At 36.6% G+C, this 18,163-nt stretch overlaps 1 long non-coding RNA gene across 3 annotated transcripts in view; it reads right to left on the bottom strand.

Moving 5' to 3' along the window:
- The window catches only part of LOC143679569 (uncharacterized), a 257,853-nt gene that overhangs the window by 180,770 nt on the left and 58,920 nt on the right, over positions 1–18,163 (bottom strand). The window contains exons 2-3 of one of the 3 annotated variants that reach the window (XR_013173848.1): positions 12,797–12,915; positions 811–917 (exon numbers count right to left, since the gene is read on the bottom strand). This is a non-coding gene — a long non-coding RNA (uncharacterized LOC143679569). Of the gene's footprint in view, positions 1–810; positions 918–11,184; positions 11,256–12,796; positions 12,916–18,163 lie in introns of those variants that run through there. The other 2 variants (XR_013173849.1, XR_013173850.1) reach the window with 2 other exon arrangements.

The raw sequence follows: 18,163 nt of genomic DNA, 5'->3' as shown, positions 1-18,163 counted from the left end.
TGGCTGCTCAATCCTAGGGCTGCTTTCAGCTGGAGTATGGGCTGGATGAACCTTTATTCAGCTGAGAGTGCTCAGCTTGCAATTCAATGTCCAGGAAGGAATAACCACAGACATCCAATTGGCAACCAAGTCCTGTCAATTCTACCTCCAATACATTCCACAGCTTTGCTCTTACTTTATCATCTCTATTCTCATTGCATTACTTCAAGCCTTCATCTTTCATTTGTGCTTTTGCAATCATCTTCTCAGTAGTCTTCCTGTATGCAGAATCACTACCCCTCCTTCCATCTCTTGTACAGCTGCCAAATTTATCTTCTGATAGAAGAAAATCTGATCATGTAATGCCTCTGTTTTTAAATTTTAAATGGTTCCCTACTGTCGAAAGGACATATAGCGTCTATTTACCAAATGATAGTTAGATACAGTAAACAATTGTTGCATGATACATTAATAATTGTGTAAGGAAAGAAAGGTTTTTCAGCTCATGATTCTCTTAGATACTCAGCATAGAGTTGCTTTTCTACCTTCACAAGGGTCGTTTTCCTTCCTTCTTGAAACTTAAATACTTAGCATTCAGAGAAGGACATCTGAAAAAAAAAGTGCCTTTCTGCCAGAATACTTCTTAAGGAAGAGTGATGTTGTTAAATACTATCACTGGTAATACTATGTCAACTCTAGTAAGTACGGTAGCCATAAACAGGAACCTTATCTGAAAGTGAGGTCATCCTTTGTGCCAATCAAAACTCTTACCAATGGCCTGTAAAAGTATCCCTCCCACAGAACAGAAGTTAGAATAAAATGCCAAAAATACCTGGGGAGGTTTACAAGCATGTTTTGCATGTGGCCAGGGAGGAGATCCAAACACATGGAAAGTGGTTCCCAGAGGTAGAAGTGATAGGACTCCGTATCACCAGATGCTAGGAGGAGGAAATTCCAAGAGTTGTGAAGGGTACATTAATTTCAGGTACCAATCAAATAATCCCTTTGGAAATTACTTATAAGTTATATGTTATATAATATATAAGCTATACCTATATAACTTATATAGTTTATGTTTACATTTAAACTATAAGTGTTTAAGTAAGTAGTTCTTTCTGTTCTTTTTTAGTCTTAGTAGGCTCTATCTCAGTTTGTCAGAACCTGAAACCAAACCTATACGCTAAAGCTTTATTGTGAGTGCAAGGCCAGGGAAGCTAGAGTGAGGAGAAAAGGGAAGTGAGGCAGGGGAGAAGGGGAGCCAGAATCCAGTGGTATCTGGACCTTGGGGTTGCTATGTCTCTGGGCCACAGCAGGGCTCTTAACCCAAAAGAAACTGAGTCGTTAGGAGATGCCAGGACCTGAGTCCAGTGGCTGAAGCCTGTGCTTCAGGACATGGCAAAGGCCTGAACCATGGCTGGTGCTGTGCTGGTGCTGATCCAGCCAGGAAGCCACCACACACGGGGGGTGAGGGGTCAAGCAGATGTGCAATGATACATAACCTGCATCTGGTACAAGTTTCTTTTGAGAAAGACTATCTTACTCTGTTGTGGTAAGAGATCTCTGCCTGTGGTTGGGCTGTGTGGCTTATAATAGCATCAAGGGAACTCAGGTGGGAAAGAAACCCTCAGGGCAAAGCCAACTGATCAGTCACCTCTCAGCAATTAGAGATGGTGAGGACAGATGACCGTTTCTATTGTGCTGTTCTCTAATAAAGCAGAGGTGTGAATTCATATTGTGTTTTCTGGGAGTTTTTTTCTCTTACAGGAATCTAAAATCTCTGCCTTCAACACATTCAGTTAAGGAAGACAAGAGAAAAAGTGGAAGGGTAAGCACAAACTTGGAAAGGTTAATATCATAAGAAAAGACTTCCTATTCCAGGTATCAGGAGGTTATTGTGAGTATTAAGTAAGATTATGTAGAAAAGGTTTTAGAACCGTTGTCTAACATACAGTAGACAGTCAATAAATGTTAGCTACTGCAACTATTACTGGTGTTATTATTAATGATAAAAAGAAAAAGTGCTGAACAACAACAAAAAGGATGACTGACTTGAAGCGGAGTACTCAGAAGTTTAAGCTTAGATCTAAAGGATGGAAAGAAGCCAGCTATGTGAGTCATGTGAAGAAAAATGCTGGCCAGAGCTCTGGTTTGGAGTAAAGCATGTACTGAGCCCATCTCCCTTGTCTCCTGGCTCTCAGATTCCTTCACTACCTCCAGGCAATAAGCTAAGAAAAAGCCAGAGCATCAGCCACGCTTAGCTTAGACTTGTACCCAAGCAATAAGGGACTGCATCTCTTCCACATCTTCCAAATGGACTCAACTTACTTGTCCCTTATTTGAATACGGTGTGTACTTACAGAGCTATAGGTGGCTTAGTTTAAATGTAACATCCTGCTTTATCCTTCTTTGCACACCTGGGGTAGGCTCAAGGCATGGTGGAATATCAGCACCATGAACTGGAGGGACCACAGTGGGAGTTAGGACTAGTCGGGACAGAGATTTGGTGAATCCAACCTGGTTAATGAGAAGCCAGGGACTGGGGGCAGGCTGCAGGCTCCAGTCTCAGGCAGGGAGACTGAGGCTGAGAGTGCACCTGACTTATAGTTGAGTGTGCTCATTTTCTAATGATGCTATAGCAAATTACCACAAACATAGCATCTAAAAATAACACAGATTGATTATCTCAGATTTTCTGTATACCAGAAGTCCTGGTGGGATTAACTAGTTTCTCTGCTTTGGGTCTCAAAAGGCTGAAATCAAGGTGTGGCTGGCCTGGGCTCTTACCTGGAAGCTCTGGGGGAGAATCCACTTCCACGCTTAGTCAGGGTTGGCAGAACTCAGTCGGTGGTGGGTGTAGGACCACATCATTCCTGATTGCCGGTCAGGGATAGTCTTAGCTTCTAAAGGCCACTTACTTCCCTGGCTTATGACCTCCTTCATCTCCAAATGCAGTAATGGGAGCTGGAATCTTTCTTGCCTCTCAAATCTCTCTGACCTCCCATTCTGCCTCATCTCTCTAATTGCTCATGTCACTTTGGACCCACCAGGTAACCTTAATCACACCTGTGAAGTCCCTTTTGCCATGTAATGCACTATATTCACAGATTCCAATTATTAGGACCTGGACATATTTTGGAGGTCCTTCCTACCATGTTGACAATGGAGTAACTGGGAAGTCCTCCTCTAAGGAGGTGGATCAGTGCTCTCCTGTCTGGATAGCCATTGATTAGGTAAGAACATCGTATATAATAGCATATATCAGTCAGGGCAGGTTAGATTACTGCTATCATGATAAGAGATGACTCAAACCCCATGGAACAAAACAAGGAAGGTTTATTTCTTGCTTATTGACATAAGTCCCGTTTATGGGCAGGGGGCTCTGGTAAGCTCAGGTTGATGGAGCAACAGCTAAAGAGCAACATTGCTATTTTCTATGTAGAGCTAAAACAGAGCTCTGGAAGGTCTCAAGCCAACAAGTAATTCATTGACCCAGAAGCAACACACACCATAGGGTTCTCCCCCCATCCCAACTCCCTACCTAACAGTGGGCCAGACACTGCAATCCCACCATGAGCCTGGAAGGTGGTGAACAAGTAATGTTGAGCCATCTCTGTGACCACCATCCACAGCTACCAGCTACTGGGCCCTCACCATGTGCCGGGCACTGTGCAAAGAGTTTCACATGAAATTGTTAATTTAGGGAAAATAATGGACTGCAGTGGCCAAGCTCAAAGCAGTGCCCAAGCCCACCTTCCTCAAAACACTGGCGTCAAGGTAGTTAGGAGGCTTTGAATGCTGAAGGATGATTTTCAGCTCAAAACTGAAGGACAAATGTGTTCTCTTTGCCAATGAATTCATGACTTGGAGAATAAATATGACTCAACTTTTATTATGCATCTTTGCTTTAAAAAAGGATTATGCTACATATGAGATAGATATTATTTATTTCAAATAGTTCTGAATTAACAGGGAATGAAGGGCTTCCCCTTATCACTCAAAGAGCGGTAACAATTTTTAAAAATATTTATCCAGCCTCTGTTTCTCACTACTGCTTCAAGATAAGGTCACTATCCATGCAAGAATAACACATAGTGCCTATATGTTCCTGTGTTTGAGGAGCCTCCTTGTTTCTTCATCTTAATGGTGAATGTAGTAAATATGCTATACAATGGCTACATTACTGTAAACTTGTACGTAGGATGACATCCCTTGTCCTAGGTTTGCCCTTTCTTCTTCACCATTAAATTATAAATGAGACTATGGCATGTACTCTATTTGTAATGAATTTGGAATGGAAAGCCAGATTTCTATACCTTTTGACAGCTTCCCTGCAAAATAACTCAGTATCTAGTAATAAGGTTATTTGCAACTTAGCATTTTGTAAGTAACTACTTTGCAGGAAATATTTCCTTTTTTGAAACATGAATGATTATGCCTTGTTTCCCCAGTATAAATCAGGGAAACTGTTGGGAACTGTACTGTTTTCAAAATAGGCAATTGTGTAGTTCAGCATAATATATGAATTAATATCCTCCAAAATAGTGAAAATGGAGCTAGGCAGTCAAACTTAGATTAATACCATTTTATTAAAGCATATTTTATTTCACTGGGAAAAATTCAGTATCAAGAACTATTGTACTGCATTATGAGGGAAATTTTTTTTTAATTACATTTAAAACAATCACCGAATTGGGAGAATGATAAAAGATGATGGTGGGCAGGCCATGGTGGCTCAGCAGGCAGAGTTCTTGCCTGCGATGCCAGAGTCCCGGGATCGATTTCCAGTGCCTGCCCATGCAAAACAAAAAGAAGATGGTGGAGAAACACAGAGAAGGTTAGGGTTTAACAAATGAGTATGAGTGCTGAATCATTAAACTGATATTTCTTTTAGGCTCTAGTACTTGAGAGCAGCTAGAATTAAAAACCTAAAATTGTGGAATTGTAACCCATACCAAAATCTGAAATATGTTCTATTACTAATTGTTGCGATGTATTTTGAAATTTATTGCTTTTTTGTATATATGCTATTTTCACAAAAAAGAAAAAAAAAGAAGTATAACCGAGAAGAAAGGATTTCACAAATGAGAATGACTGCCGAATCATTATATTGATTTTTCTTTTGGTCTCCAGTGTCTTGGAGCAGCTAGAAAAAAAAGTAAAAAATCATGGAACTTTAACCTATACCAAACTTTAAAATCTGCTCTGTAACTACCTGTTAAAATGCACATTAAATAGATATCACCTTGGTAGTCAAAAGGTAATAGAGAGGCTGGAGGGAACTGCCTGAAAATGTAGAGCTGTGTTCCAGTAGCCATGTTTCTTGAAGATGATTGTATAATGATAGAGCTTTCACAATGTGACTGTGTGATTGTGAAAACTTTGTGTCCGATGCTCCTTTTATCTACCTTATCAACAGATGAATAGAACATATGGAATAAAAATAAATAATAGGGGGAACAAATGTTAAAATAAACTTAGATTGAAATGCTACTGATCAATGAAAGGGAGGGGTAAGGGGTATGATATTTTGAATGTTTTTTCTGTTATCTTTTTATTTATTTTTCTGATTTGATGCAAATGTTCTAAGAAATGATCATGATGATGAATATGCAACTATGTGATGATATTGTGAATTACTGTTTTATATATAGAATGGAACGATCATATGTTAAGAATGTCTGTGCTTCTTTCTTGTCATTTTTTTTAATTTCAAATTAATAAAAAAATTTACTTGGAAATTTATTGCTGTTTTGTATATATATTATATTTCACAATAAAAAAATTTTTAAAAAATCACCAAAAACTTGATCCACATCATACCCTCCTTCTTTTTCTCAGAAATTTTAGAAGCCAAAGTGTCTTAAAACTACATAGCAGCAAACATAAACCAATAAAAAATAGCAAAAAAAAAAAGATAGCATAAAAGCAAAAATTTAATTAAATTAAAAAACATGTAGCAGTGTGATCAGCATCAAATTGCCACAGAGAAGATTTTAATGGTGGCTGAAATCTGTTTGCACCTCTAAGGACCAGCTGGGCTGTTACATTTCTGGGGCTACAACGGCATTATGTTTTCACAAAGTAATGACATGTGTCACATGTTTGCATGTTTGTTTGCACATTGCATTTTTAAACAACCAGCTTACCAATTGTAGAAATGTTTTTTTCATGTAGTTTTCTATTCTTTGGCTCAAAGGTTTCTCTAAACATCTATAACCATAGCAGCATAACAATTTTCATTTTGTTTGATCGGTACAAAACTAATTCTTACATCTGCTGATAACAAAATCTGTGTCGTGGGAAAAAAAAGATCACTTCATCCCGTCTCTTAAGTATAGTTTTAAAATAATGATTATGGCTTTTGTATAACAGGGCACACTGCAGAGCAGCTCTGGAAGCAACAATTTCCCTTTAACTCTGACCGAAAGTGCTGGCCCTGTTGCTTCCTTGATGAGAGGAGGAGAAGGTGTGTGAACATGTCTAACAATCTCAAACACCCAAGTATAATAAAGCATTTAATTTATGCCTCAATATACTATTATTTAAATTTTTAGGTAATGCATTTCTGTTGGTCTATTAAGAAAAGATGCAATCAATAGAGAATTCAGCTATAGTTTTTTTAAATCCTTGCACATTGCATGCTGTTATAATTTTCTGCTATTTGAAAAGGTATTCTTCCATGAAACTTTTCTTAATCTTTCAGAATATTGGCAGATAAAAATTATGCAATGATCTGTTGAAGTGTAGACTTAATGGTTCTGCTCAGTTTGCTTCCAGTGTGGCCTCCTATAACACCAATGGAAATTCGAAGGATTTCAAAAACTTTTTATTCCTACCTTAAACTTACCAGGAAATCAGGATTGTGATAAATTTGACTCATTTTTCTTATCCATTTTCTTGCAATGTATTGTTTAAAGAATGTTGATGTAGGGTGCATGTGTAGTTCAGGGGTAGAATGCTCGCCTTCCATGTGGGAGACCCCGGTTTGATTCCCAGATTATGTACCCCCACCCCCACCCCCCAAAAAAAGTTGATGTATGAGTGTGAAGATGCTAGAGAAATTATGCTCAGATATTCATTGTAAGTGTCCCTTCATCACTTATATGTTGTAGAATTTCAGATTAGGACACTAATCATATTTCTTTAACAAGAATGTGTTAAAATTACAACGATCTTTTTAAAAGATGATGCAGCTCCGTATTTATTGTGCTGTGCCTGGTCCTCAGTGGAGCCAGTAAAACAAGTTTCATATGAATTTTTCCAGCGTTGAACCTCACACATTGTACCCTTTGGAAATTTCCTTCCATCCTGAATAATGAACGGGAGAGGTCATATATATCGTTACCTTATCCTTGAGATTCCACTATCTTTATGGTAAAAGTTGTGTATAATTATCAAAATCTATGAAAAAATAAAATAATGGATTTAATTTTTAAAAAGGAAATATACATTTCAAAAATGTATTCCAAGGACAAAGCAAAGTTTAAGGATTGACTGAGCTTGGTTGACTCAGTGAAACATCTTTGTAAAGTTTCTCTTTTTCTTTTTTTTTTTTTTTTTTTTTTTTATTTTTATTTTTTTTTTTTTTTAAGAGAGAGGGAGGAAAGGAAGGAAAGACAGAGAAGGAAGGAAGGGAGGAAGAAAGGGAAACATTTTTAAACATTTTCTTGTTTTATTATATTTTGTTTGTTTGTTTGTTTTTTACATGGGCTGGGGCCGGGAATCGAACCGGGGTCCTCCGGCACGGCAGGCAAGCACTTTGCCCGCTGAGCCACCGCGGCCCGCCCCTCTCTTTTTCTTTTTTGCATTAATTATGATTACTTGATGGTGCCATGCACTCCAAGGAGATAAACCAAGTCTAAAACTTCGTAGATATTTACAATATTGTAAAATATCAGGAAGTTATAAAAATAGCCTTCTCTTGTCAATCTGCTACATGTAGGGCATTATCCTAGAGTAGGAAAAAATCATCAATTTTTCTCCTAAATATTAGGAGACCTAGATTTTGTTTCTGTTCCAAACAAGAACTCAATGACTTTGGACAAGTCAGAACATTTTCTGGATCTCATTCTCTTCATCTGTAAAATGAGAAAAGTAAACTAGTTTATAAGGTCTCTTTCAAGGTAGCATCTCTTTCTTGGTTTTCTTATTATGTCCCACCAAAGATGGAGGAAGCAGCCCATCTAAAATAGAAAGATGCTCAGCTCTCATTTTCTGAATATAAAAAACAACTCAATGTTAAAAGTCACTGAATAGATATTCAGTTCCCTACTCATTAAAATTCTGTGGCTTCTGTTCGGATGTTTTTAAAATATGCTTCCTTGAAGTCTAAATCAACACAGAAGTAGAAAACCACATGGTAAATGCATTGCTTTAAGAGTCTTCTTTTTGCATTTTTTGATTCTTTAAAGATTAGGAAACTTCCTAGGTGATAAAGTAATTTTTATTTTATTTCTTGTGTGTACTGCTAAAGAGAAGTATCTCTATAATGTATTTGCTTCCACTAACTCGCATGGTAATTACAGTAAAGTAGTCTATGATTTTTAAAGACCTAAACATTAAGTGTTTTCAAATAAATACCACTGATGGGTATTTGATCACTTAACATTTGTTGAACATCCCCTTACTGGGCTCACTAGAAGACACAAATGTATAAGCCATTAACCTCTATTATTAAAATTCTTTCTATTTGGGGGCCTGGCTATGTAGGAGAAAGAAGAAAATCTGTTGTGCACTAGCTAAATGTATTTTGGATTAAAGTCATTACTCAGAGTATGTCCTCAATTCAGTCAAATGGTTTTAATGGCCTAATATACACCAGGTACACAGAACTCACCACTATTCATTACTGCCCTCTCTCCACCCTCCACAATTGAATTTAAGACCAAGTTTAGAAGTTCAGAATTATCCCCCTACTTTTCTGTGTCAATGTTCTAAGCAAGAATCTTGAGCTCATAAACTCTGGAGCCCAACAGTCTATTTCCTTAAGGTCATTTTGTTCCTGATTTCTTGTGCCCCAGAGTATGTGTTCTTGGCATGAGGAAATTCCTATGCAGGAAACTGTTCTGTATACATTAAACATTTCTGTTTCAAGACAAGGGTATTTTAGGGGGTGCAAGGGCAGTTCAGTGGTAGAATTCTCACCTGCCATGTAGGAACACGGGTTTGATTCCCAGTCCATGCACTCCTCCTGCCCCCCCCCCCAAAAAAAAAACCACAAAAACAACACAAGGGCATTTTATGCTACTTAAATTCATACTAGCTAGTTTTTTGGATTATAATGGTAGCTAGTTAGCAACCCCTTCCTTATCCCATGTACCAAATCTCTTCTGAAATACTCAAGCAAACACACAAAGAAATGAAATTTTTCAGTTATTATGAAAACTGTAAATGCTGGTCACCACCATCCAAATAAGCAGTAGTAGATGTGGGCCAGGAGCCAAACACAGCACCAGGCAGGAATAACTAGTCACTTACTCTGTGTGATATACACAGAGGAGACATAAGGGGACCACTACCTGGAGGTGAGCATGACAACTGCTAGGACTGTCTCACTCTTCCATCCTGCCCCATCCGAGTCACTTTCTACCTCCATTCAGGGGCTGCAGTGACTAGAACGTACTCAGCCAGGCACTAATGCTTACGTCATGCAACACGGAAATTGTAGTAGAAGGATGTGGGAAGAAGATCCATGTACCATAGGAGAATGCATTTTTCACACATAATTTTAGGAAAAGGAAGAAATCTGGATTTACTTTAAACTCATCCACACACACACTGCTCTCTGTATTTCGATAAGGAACATGTGAGCAATACTTGCTGCAATTCGACTATATCAGCTAAACGTCTGCCCACCCCTGAAAGGCACTTCAAATGACTTTCCATCTGAGGGGGAAATACCATTAGAGCTCCAAGATGGACAGAAAGGGGGCCAGGGAGAATCCCTATCTTCTAGCCACCTTTTTTGTTCAAGGATGAATAAAAATAGAATTCAACAAGGGAGTCTATCAAAGTGTACTGCAGCAGCATGAAACAAAGGGAGAAATCTTTTCAGGATATTGAGAAAGTGTATATGAATGAAAATCACCGACTGTGGAAAACCAAAGAAACTCCTAAAAGTATTTGCTTTGTGTTCTCAAAAATAAAACATTTGACATGAGAAACAGGAAAAGAAACCTGGATGATAACAAAGACTAAGATTAAGAAGGGGCCTAGGTAAGGAGGAAGGAGGAAGGAGGAATAAAAGATGAGAGAACAGGGAAGAACTGCAAGGAAACTAAGAATGAAACAGCAGAACTAAAACATTCATCAAAAACAAGAATGAGCCCAACTGATACCTTAGAAAATGCAATTCATGATTTGGAAGACAAATTTTAGACACTTTCTTCACTGCAAGTGAAAAAGCAAATAGATTTTTTTTTCAAAAACAAGAAATAAAATGAATGTACATGTTAAACAAAAACGAAGAGAACCCCTACAAGGAACTTACATCTCACAGAAAGAGAAACCTGATAAAATGGAAGAACGTAAAATCCTAAGACAAAGCAATACTCGCAGAGATGAAGGATTCGTAAAGAAGACTACCCTCGCAATCTTTCTGAACAGAGCATCCTAAGACAAACTGAACCCAGTGGGGACATGAATGCAGAACCCAATACTGGGAATTCCTGATAGAAAAAAAAAAAAAGAATTAAATCAATATAAGGGTAAATAGGATTGTTAAACCAAATATTTAAAAAATTGTAAATTATCTTCCTTATTATCTGACTTAAAAATCCCAGATTGCATTTTTAAATTGCTAGAAAATATTTTAAGGGAATAGAGGAGAGATAATTTCCTAATATTACATATTTGAGAGTTAATTTCTGATACTGAAAATAAGAGAATTAGACGTTTAACTCAGGTTTTAAAAACATTCAGTGTAGTTACAAGAAATTAAAAATTAAATTGATCTTTTTCAAATCACGTTAAGTAAAAATAAAGGTAAAAGGAAATGCCAAGGAGGGATAACAAAGAAAATGCTTGAAATACAAAAGCTCTAGTGGTCATCGAGGGGAACCAAGTCCATGTATTTTTTTAAAAAACTTGTCAGTGGCAGAATTCTCACCTGCCATGCCAGAAACCCAGGCTTGATTTCCGGTGCCTGCCCATGTCAAAAAAAAAAAAAGAAAAAACTTCACCATGGATGTGCACTCAAAATGGAAAGCCAATGATCTTTTTTATTTTAGTGTTGTTGATACTTTGCAGTAGCCAAAACAAGGATTCCTTTTTCATTCCTATTGTTCATCATTATTTGGAAAAAGAAGGTATTAGGGAGAAGAGACAAAATCATTATTATTTTCAGATAATAAGACCTTCTTTGCCACCTCTCTCTCTCAAAAAAAATTAAACTGCAAAATAATGTGACCTGTGGTGTCTAAATTGCCAGTAGCAAAATAAACATACAAAATTAATATAATTTTGGGCCGCGGTGGCTCAGCGGGCAAGAGTGCTTGCCTGCGATGCCGGAGGACCCCGGTTCGATTCCCGGCCCCAGCCCATGTAAAAAACAAACAAACAAACAAAATATAATAAAACAAGAAAATGTTTAAAGATGTTTCCCTTTCTTCCTCCCTTCCTTCCTTCCATCCTTCCTTCCTTCTCTGTCTTTCCTCCTTCCCTTCCTCCCTCTCTCTTTAAAAAAAAAAAAAAAAAAAAAAAAAAAAAAAAAAATTAATATAATTCCTACATATCAGCAATAATGAAAACCCTGTTCAGAATAACTGCTCAACATTGAAATAAACATGATGAAAAATATTTACTGAGGGAATAAGAGACATTAAAATAAGAAGCATAAAATATTCCTACTTAGGAAAGTCATTACATGTTTTGCAAAGGTATTAATTCACCTCAAATTATTTAATAACTAATGAAATTCCAATAAAGAGTCTAACAAAGTTTCTCAAACTTAACAAAATTTATTAAACTGTATATGGAAGTATAAATGGATAGGAAAATTAAAGTCATTTAAAAAGAAAAATAATGAAGGGATATCTGCTACACATTAAAATATACCATAAGGCTACAATAATTCAAACTATATAAAATGACCAAAAGACCAGAAAAAGAGTTCAATGAAACGGACAAAAACAAAACAAAATAGAAACACAACTGAACTGTATATTATCCTTTAAAGTACTCTAAGAATGTATTTTAACTCAGTGGAGGAAGACTGTATTCTTTAATAAACTCTGCTGGAATAATTGCTATAAAAATAAATAAATGAATTTTGACGTTTTTGACAATTTTACTCACAGCATGCATCTAAATAAACTCCAAATGGCCAATCCAACAACAAAGCCATAAAGAACTAAAGGAAGAAAGTTTTATTTAAATATCTGGAGTGAAGACAGATTTTGTAAGCATGGCATCAAAACAGAAACCACAAAGGGAAATATTGTTATATTTGACAACTTTAAATTTTCATACCTTTTTAATGTTAAAAAATAGACAAGGCCAAATGACAAATTGGCAGAAATATTCAGAACATGTGCAATACCCAAAAGGCTATCAAATATCTCAATATACAAAGAGCATGTGCCAATCAAAACAGCAAAAAAGTATCTCCATTTTAGAACAGTGGACACAAATCGGCAATTCTGTGAGGCAAACAAATAAATAACCAATCACCATATGAAAAATGACCAACCTTACTAGTGATCAAAGAAATACAACTTTAAGCTAGATACCATTTTTAAATGGTGAAAAAGACAAAGATTTAAAGAATAAAACTACTCAGCATTATTAAGTGTAAGAAAGAATTGAATAATTGTCATACCTGTTGGTGAGTATGTCCATTTGTGTGCAATTTCTGGATGCCAGATTTTCAATATGTTTCAGATGCCTTATAAATATTTGCCTTCTCTAAATCAGTAGCTCTAGTTCATTACTTTTTCCCTAAGAAAATAATCAGAAATATATACTTAGATTTTGACCAAAATCGTAAATCACAATTTTTTTATTATCAAATTTGGGAAAAAACAAAATGTTTATCAAGAGAAGAACAGTTTAAAAAAGTTAATCGCTGTTCATTCATGTAAGCAATTATGCATAACATTAAAAAAATTTCAGGGAAGCATTAAACAAAGTGGGAAATTTCTCATGATGTCCTGCTAAGTGAAAAGTATAAAGCACCCCATTTTATCTTTAAGAAATGCACTTTTCTATAATCAGCATGCAAGTGTTTTCCAATTAGAACAGCCATATTCAACACAATAAAAAAAGTAAAAGTTAGGGGAGTGCAATGGTGGCTCACTGGTAGAATTCTCGCTTGCCATTACAGAGACCCAGGTTCAATTCCCAGAACCTGCCCATGCCAAAAATAAATAAATAAATAAATAATAAAACTTAATAATCTACAAGAAGCTTCTCCAAATGATTCTGATTGAGCCCAGAACCAAATATGTCAATTATTTTTATTGAAGTCTGAAAAAAGAGGTTCAAATCAGAAGCCCTTTCCCAACTCATCTTAAGTTCAAGACATTGTCACGGGTACCTAAGCCCTGCTTGCCTGCCTACTGAGGTAGTGTCCAAGCTCCCCATAGTTTACTCAGTTGTTAAAAGAACAATATATGTGATACCATCTGGCAAAGTGACCCAAAGTAGGTGGTCAGTTAATGTAATGTCATGATATGATACTGTTATAGGTTGAATTATGTCCCCCACAAAGATATGTAGAGTCCTAACCTCCATCATTATTAGGAAACAGGATTTTTGAATAGGATGTTAGTTAAAATGAGGCCAAACTGGACTAGGGTTCCTAATCCATTATGACTGATGTAAGGAGAGGAAATTTGAGCACAGTCAGCAGGAGACACACAGACAAAAGAAAGCCATGGGACGGAGGCAGAGGTTGAATTATGCCACAGATTACTGACCAGCCACCACGGGAACCCTACAAACTTCAGAAGAAACATGGCCCTGCGGTCATTTGATTTCTGACTTCTAGCCTCCAAAATTGTGAAGCAGTTGATTTCTGTTGTTTTAAGCTTTCCAGCTTATGGTACTTTGTTAAGGCAGCCCCTGCAAACTATGACAGATACCTATTACAATTGAGTTATGAATAAAATACCTTGGGCACAGAGGGGGAGGCAATCTATTCTTTTTGGTCTTGCAGAGAACGCATTTAGCTGAGTCAGTTAAGGAAAATGTGGGAGGTCCACCAAAAGGAAGGACACAGTGAAGGCTGAAGAACTTCGAAGTGGGCAATGAGGTCAAGGAACAATATATGAGACCAATCAGAGCAAGTAGAAACTTTAATTTAGCTTTTATACTGTTACCATAGTTTGCTTGAAGCTTCCTCAAGCTTTCTGAACCCAAAGCACTTAAGTTTCTGTGCAAATATCTGATGCTTTGTTTTTGGGTCATTGTTGCTTTAGGTTTTCTTTTACATTATCTCCAGGTTAGGAATGCTGTTTGAAGGGTCTTTTTATGTCTCTCTTCTCAGGGAATATTGTATTTATTTAGCTCGCTACCAGCAATACTTCTAGTGTGCGTTTTAAATCTAGCCTCACATACTTGGTTTGTGGTTTATATATATTTGCTCATTTACTAATTTCAAAGTGATTCCTCTTTCATAGTTTCTAGATCATAATTAAAAATTTTCAACTTCTGCCTTCTCTTGTGTAACATTAAGTCAATTCCTTTGCCATTTCTTCCATGAAAACTAGTTAGCAACCCCTAGATTTGAATTCTTAGAGATCATATTCTTCCCACCCTGAGATATTTTTAATGTTTTGTTTTTTTGTCATTGCATAAGTTACCTTTTAAAGCTTCTGTAATTCAACATGCTTATTTTTAACAATTTTTCCTCCCATTTTAAAAAGGACACAAATTATTTTTATATTGAACTGAGCTACATTTGGAATTAAGTTTGGTGGTCATGGAGGCTATTATCCCCAATTAATTGATTTAATACTGATATTTTGTTCATATACTTGAGTTTCATGCAATTTTAGATCAGTTTCCAAATCTAAGGACACGAAAATGTCCAAATTAAGGCAAAAAAGAGGCTACCTTCACTCAAGAAAGGTTGATGCTGTTTGGAACACCTCTGTAAGCTGTGAAGGCATGTGACTGGCATCTGCTAGTCTTTGTTCCTGGTCCCATGTTTCCAGATTCTATGCTAGTGGTTTCCTCTCTAAGCATCTGTGGACCTCCACTTAGTTCCTCTGGGTCACAAGTCTGGATTCTGGCTGGTTTAGCATCTCATGGGAAGGCACACTGTGGTATCAGCTGGGCTCTGCTCATGTCTAGGCATCTGCTCTCTCTGTTGGCACTCCAAGCATTTCCAAATATCCATGTCTCTGTCAGCTCTGAAGCAACTGTTATCCAAGCATCTGCAGCTAAAGTTTTCCCTTTTAAAGAACTCTAATATATTAGTCAAGACCCACCTTGAATGGGTGAAGTCACATCTCCACTAATCAAAAGGCCACATCAACAACTGGGTGTGCCACATCTCTGTGGAAATAATCTGATAAAAAGATTCCACCCTATGGTATAGCCAAAGAAATGGCTATCCCCACAAGATTGGATCAGGATTAAAGCATGGCTTTTCTGGGATACATAATAGTTTCAAACTGGCACAGGGGGTTATGATGGTCAATTTCTGATCTACGCTTTGTAAAATATATTCTTTGATGGATTGGCTCAAAATTAAACATATTTATTAATTAACTTTGAAAGTTAAAGAATTTGACTTCTAAAAAAAGATGCAGTTTGAATAATTTTTTAAAGCTGCAATAAGTCTGCTTTTATAGGAGTCAGACCTTGCTATGGCAGATTCATCATGAAGCAACTGAAGCTTAGTCTTTGGGGCACTCATTTGCGTAGACAACGTAAAAGGACATTTGTAGAATCCTCACCATCTTCTATTACTAATTTTATTTCTTAATGGGGGCTATATTATGTAAGCTTCAGGCTTAACCAAATCTGGATCCATTCCTAGTTATGAGATTAAATGAATAAGTGGATAAACACAAATTATGATTTAGGCAAAAATTTCAGCCCTGCTGTATATAAATTTTTTAACCTAGCAGTAACTCTAATTCATATTTATGTCTTTCAAAACACTTCAATGGACCCTGGTGTAGTTCAATGCTTGGGAAAGGTTAAGCAGAAAATCACTGGCATTTATATACATTTTTAAATTTCTATTATATACACCCTGTAAATCATATGTCTTATAGGTTACAAAGCAGTAATAGAATCCTGGAACCAAATAATAATTTGATATCGTGCTTCCCTACCAGCTACTGTGCAAAAAAAAAAAAGAATAACTAGAGAGTGAATGATTGATCTACCTTTCTGGTTCCTAGATATACCTAAAAATATCCTTTATCCCTAATCCTGGTATTAAAGAAGGAAAGAAGCAAATGTTGATAGCTAGCACATAATTAGTTTCACTGCTAAGATCAAGACGCCAAAGAAAAAAACAGTCCTGAAAATGGATTAAGGCACTAACATTAAGCAATGAAACTATCATAGTTTTATAGATTTCAGTGACCTAGGTTACAAAATTGTTCTTACATTTATGTTCTCTCTCAATATCTTACATTTATGTTCTCTCTTAATTTCTTGTTATTCAGAAGAAAATAGAAAAAGGACACACGAAAGCAAACTCAATCTTGAGCTCAAGTCTTAAATTCAATTACGATTTACAGGCTAGTAGAACCCAAGGATTGCAGAGATGATTTGGGGAAATGTCGTGAGGATTACAGACATAACAGAACATTGAATTTGTGAGTACATAGAAGAGGCTATATTGGGGAATGTGAACACTCTCAACAGAATGCTTAGCTTTTAGAGATCCTCATGAAAAACCATGCCTCGAATTAAGATTTTTGTTTCTTGTAGTATTTTAAAATGATGACAGCTATGTCTACCAGAGTTATGGATTTCATTGGCTTATTTTACCCATATACCAGAGATGATAATTGTTTCATTGTTTTGTTTAGTTTTGCATACTTACTGCTATGCAAAATGCTAGGCATTTTGTTAAGCCCTTTTCATGATTTCATTTAACACTATAAACCAATAGATACATTACAATGTCTTTATTTAAAATGATGAAATTGAGGTTTAGAGAGATTAAGTAAATTGTCCAGAACTAGTAGAATCTGCATCAAGGTCTTTCAGAACCTAAAAACCTGTGACCTTAACTAAAATGCCTATCAGCTGCAGGAAAACGCCTTTCCATATCAGGAAATACTGAGAGGGTCCTGATCTAGTTGAAGGAAGCACAGGCTTTTCATTGACAAACAAATTTAAATTTTACAAGTATCCTGGCCTACAGGCAACGGTTTGTCCAAATGCAACCTGTCTTGTTGATTTGCAAAAAGGTTGAGGTACTATCCCCCATGCAAAAACAATGCAAGCCCTGCAAGGAGGAGGATGCATTTTAAATTGCTGAGCTCCCCCTGAAGCCCTTTCCTGGACTCTGAGGTGTGAGTGTTTCCTTTACATGAGTACTCCCTCAGTTTTCCAAAATGAGAGTCTCTTTGGTTGTTGCTTGTGTGGTCGGAGACCAGAACCCTGCCCTGCCCCAGAGCCTCACTGCGATGGCCAAGGCCCTTTACCTGCCATCCCGCCCTTTGCCCAGGCAGTACTGCCACCTATTTCTCACTCCAACACTTTTCACTGTGGACCTCATCTTGTCCGCATACTATTTTAATCTTATGATTAGCTTTTTATTATGAAATTAAAACATTTGTAATAGTGGAAAATACAAAAACAGAAGAAATTTTTAAATACTCATAATCCTATTAGCGTACATGCACACACACTCACACACTGAAAATAGTTTCGCTCCCTTTGTTCTGGTATTTTTCTACATATACATGTGTTTTATATAGTTGAGATAATACATTTTATAAAGTCATATTCTGCTTTTTCACCTAATATTTTATTATCAGCATTTCCAAAAAATGATCTATAAACATTATTTCTTAATTCAGCCAGATATATTATGATTTGCTTAATCATTTCTCAATTGATGGGCATTTAAAGTATATCCATTATTTCCCTATTACATATCATACTGTGATGAACATCTTCCTGCATAAAAAATGTTTTCATTTCACATGATTTCTTTGGGACTGATTTCTGGAAGTGGAAAAAGTAGAGTAAAGAGCACTGACATTTTAAA

The sequence above is a fragment of the Tamandua tetradactyla genome, chromosome 4 (assembly GCF_023851605.1).
Source record: "Tamandua tetradactyla isolate mTamTet1 chromosome 4, mTamTet1.pri, whole genome shotgun sequence".
Lineage (NCBI taxonomy): Eukaryota > Metazoa > Chordata > Mammalia > Pilosa > Myrmecophagidae > Tamandua > Tamandua tetradactyla.
This window is presented reverse-complemented; position numbering and strand designations above follow the sequence as displayed.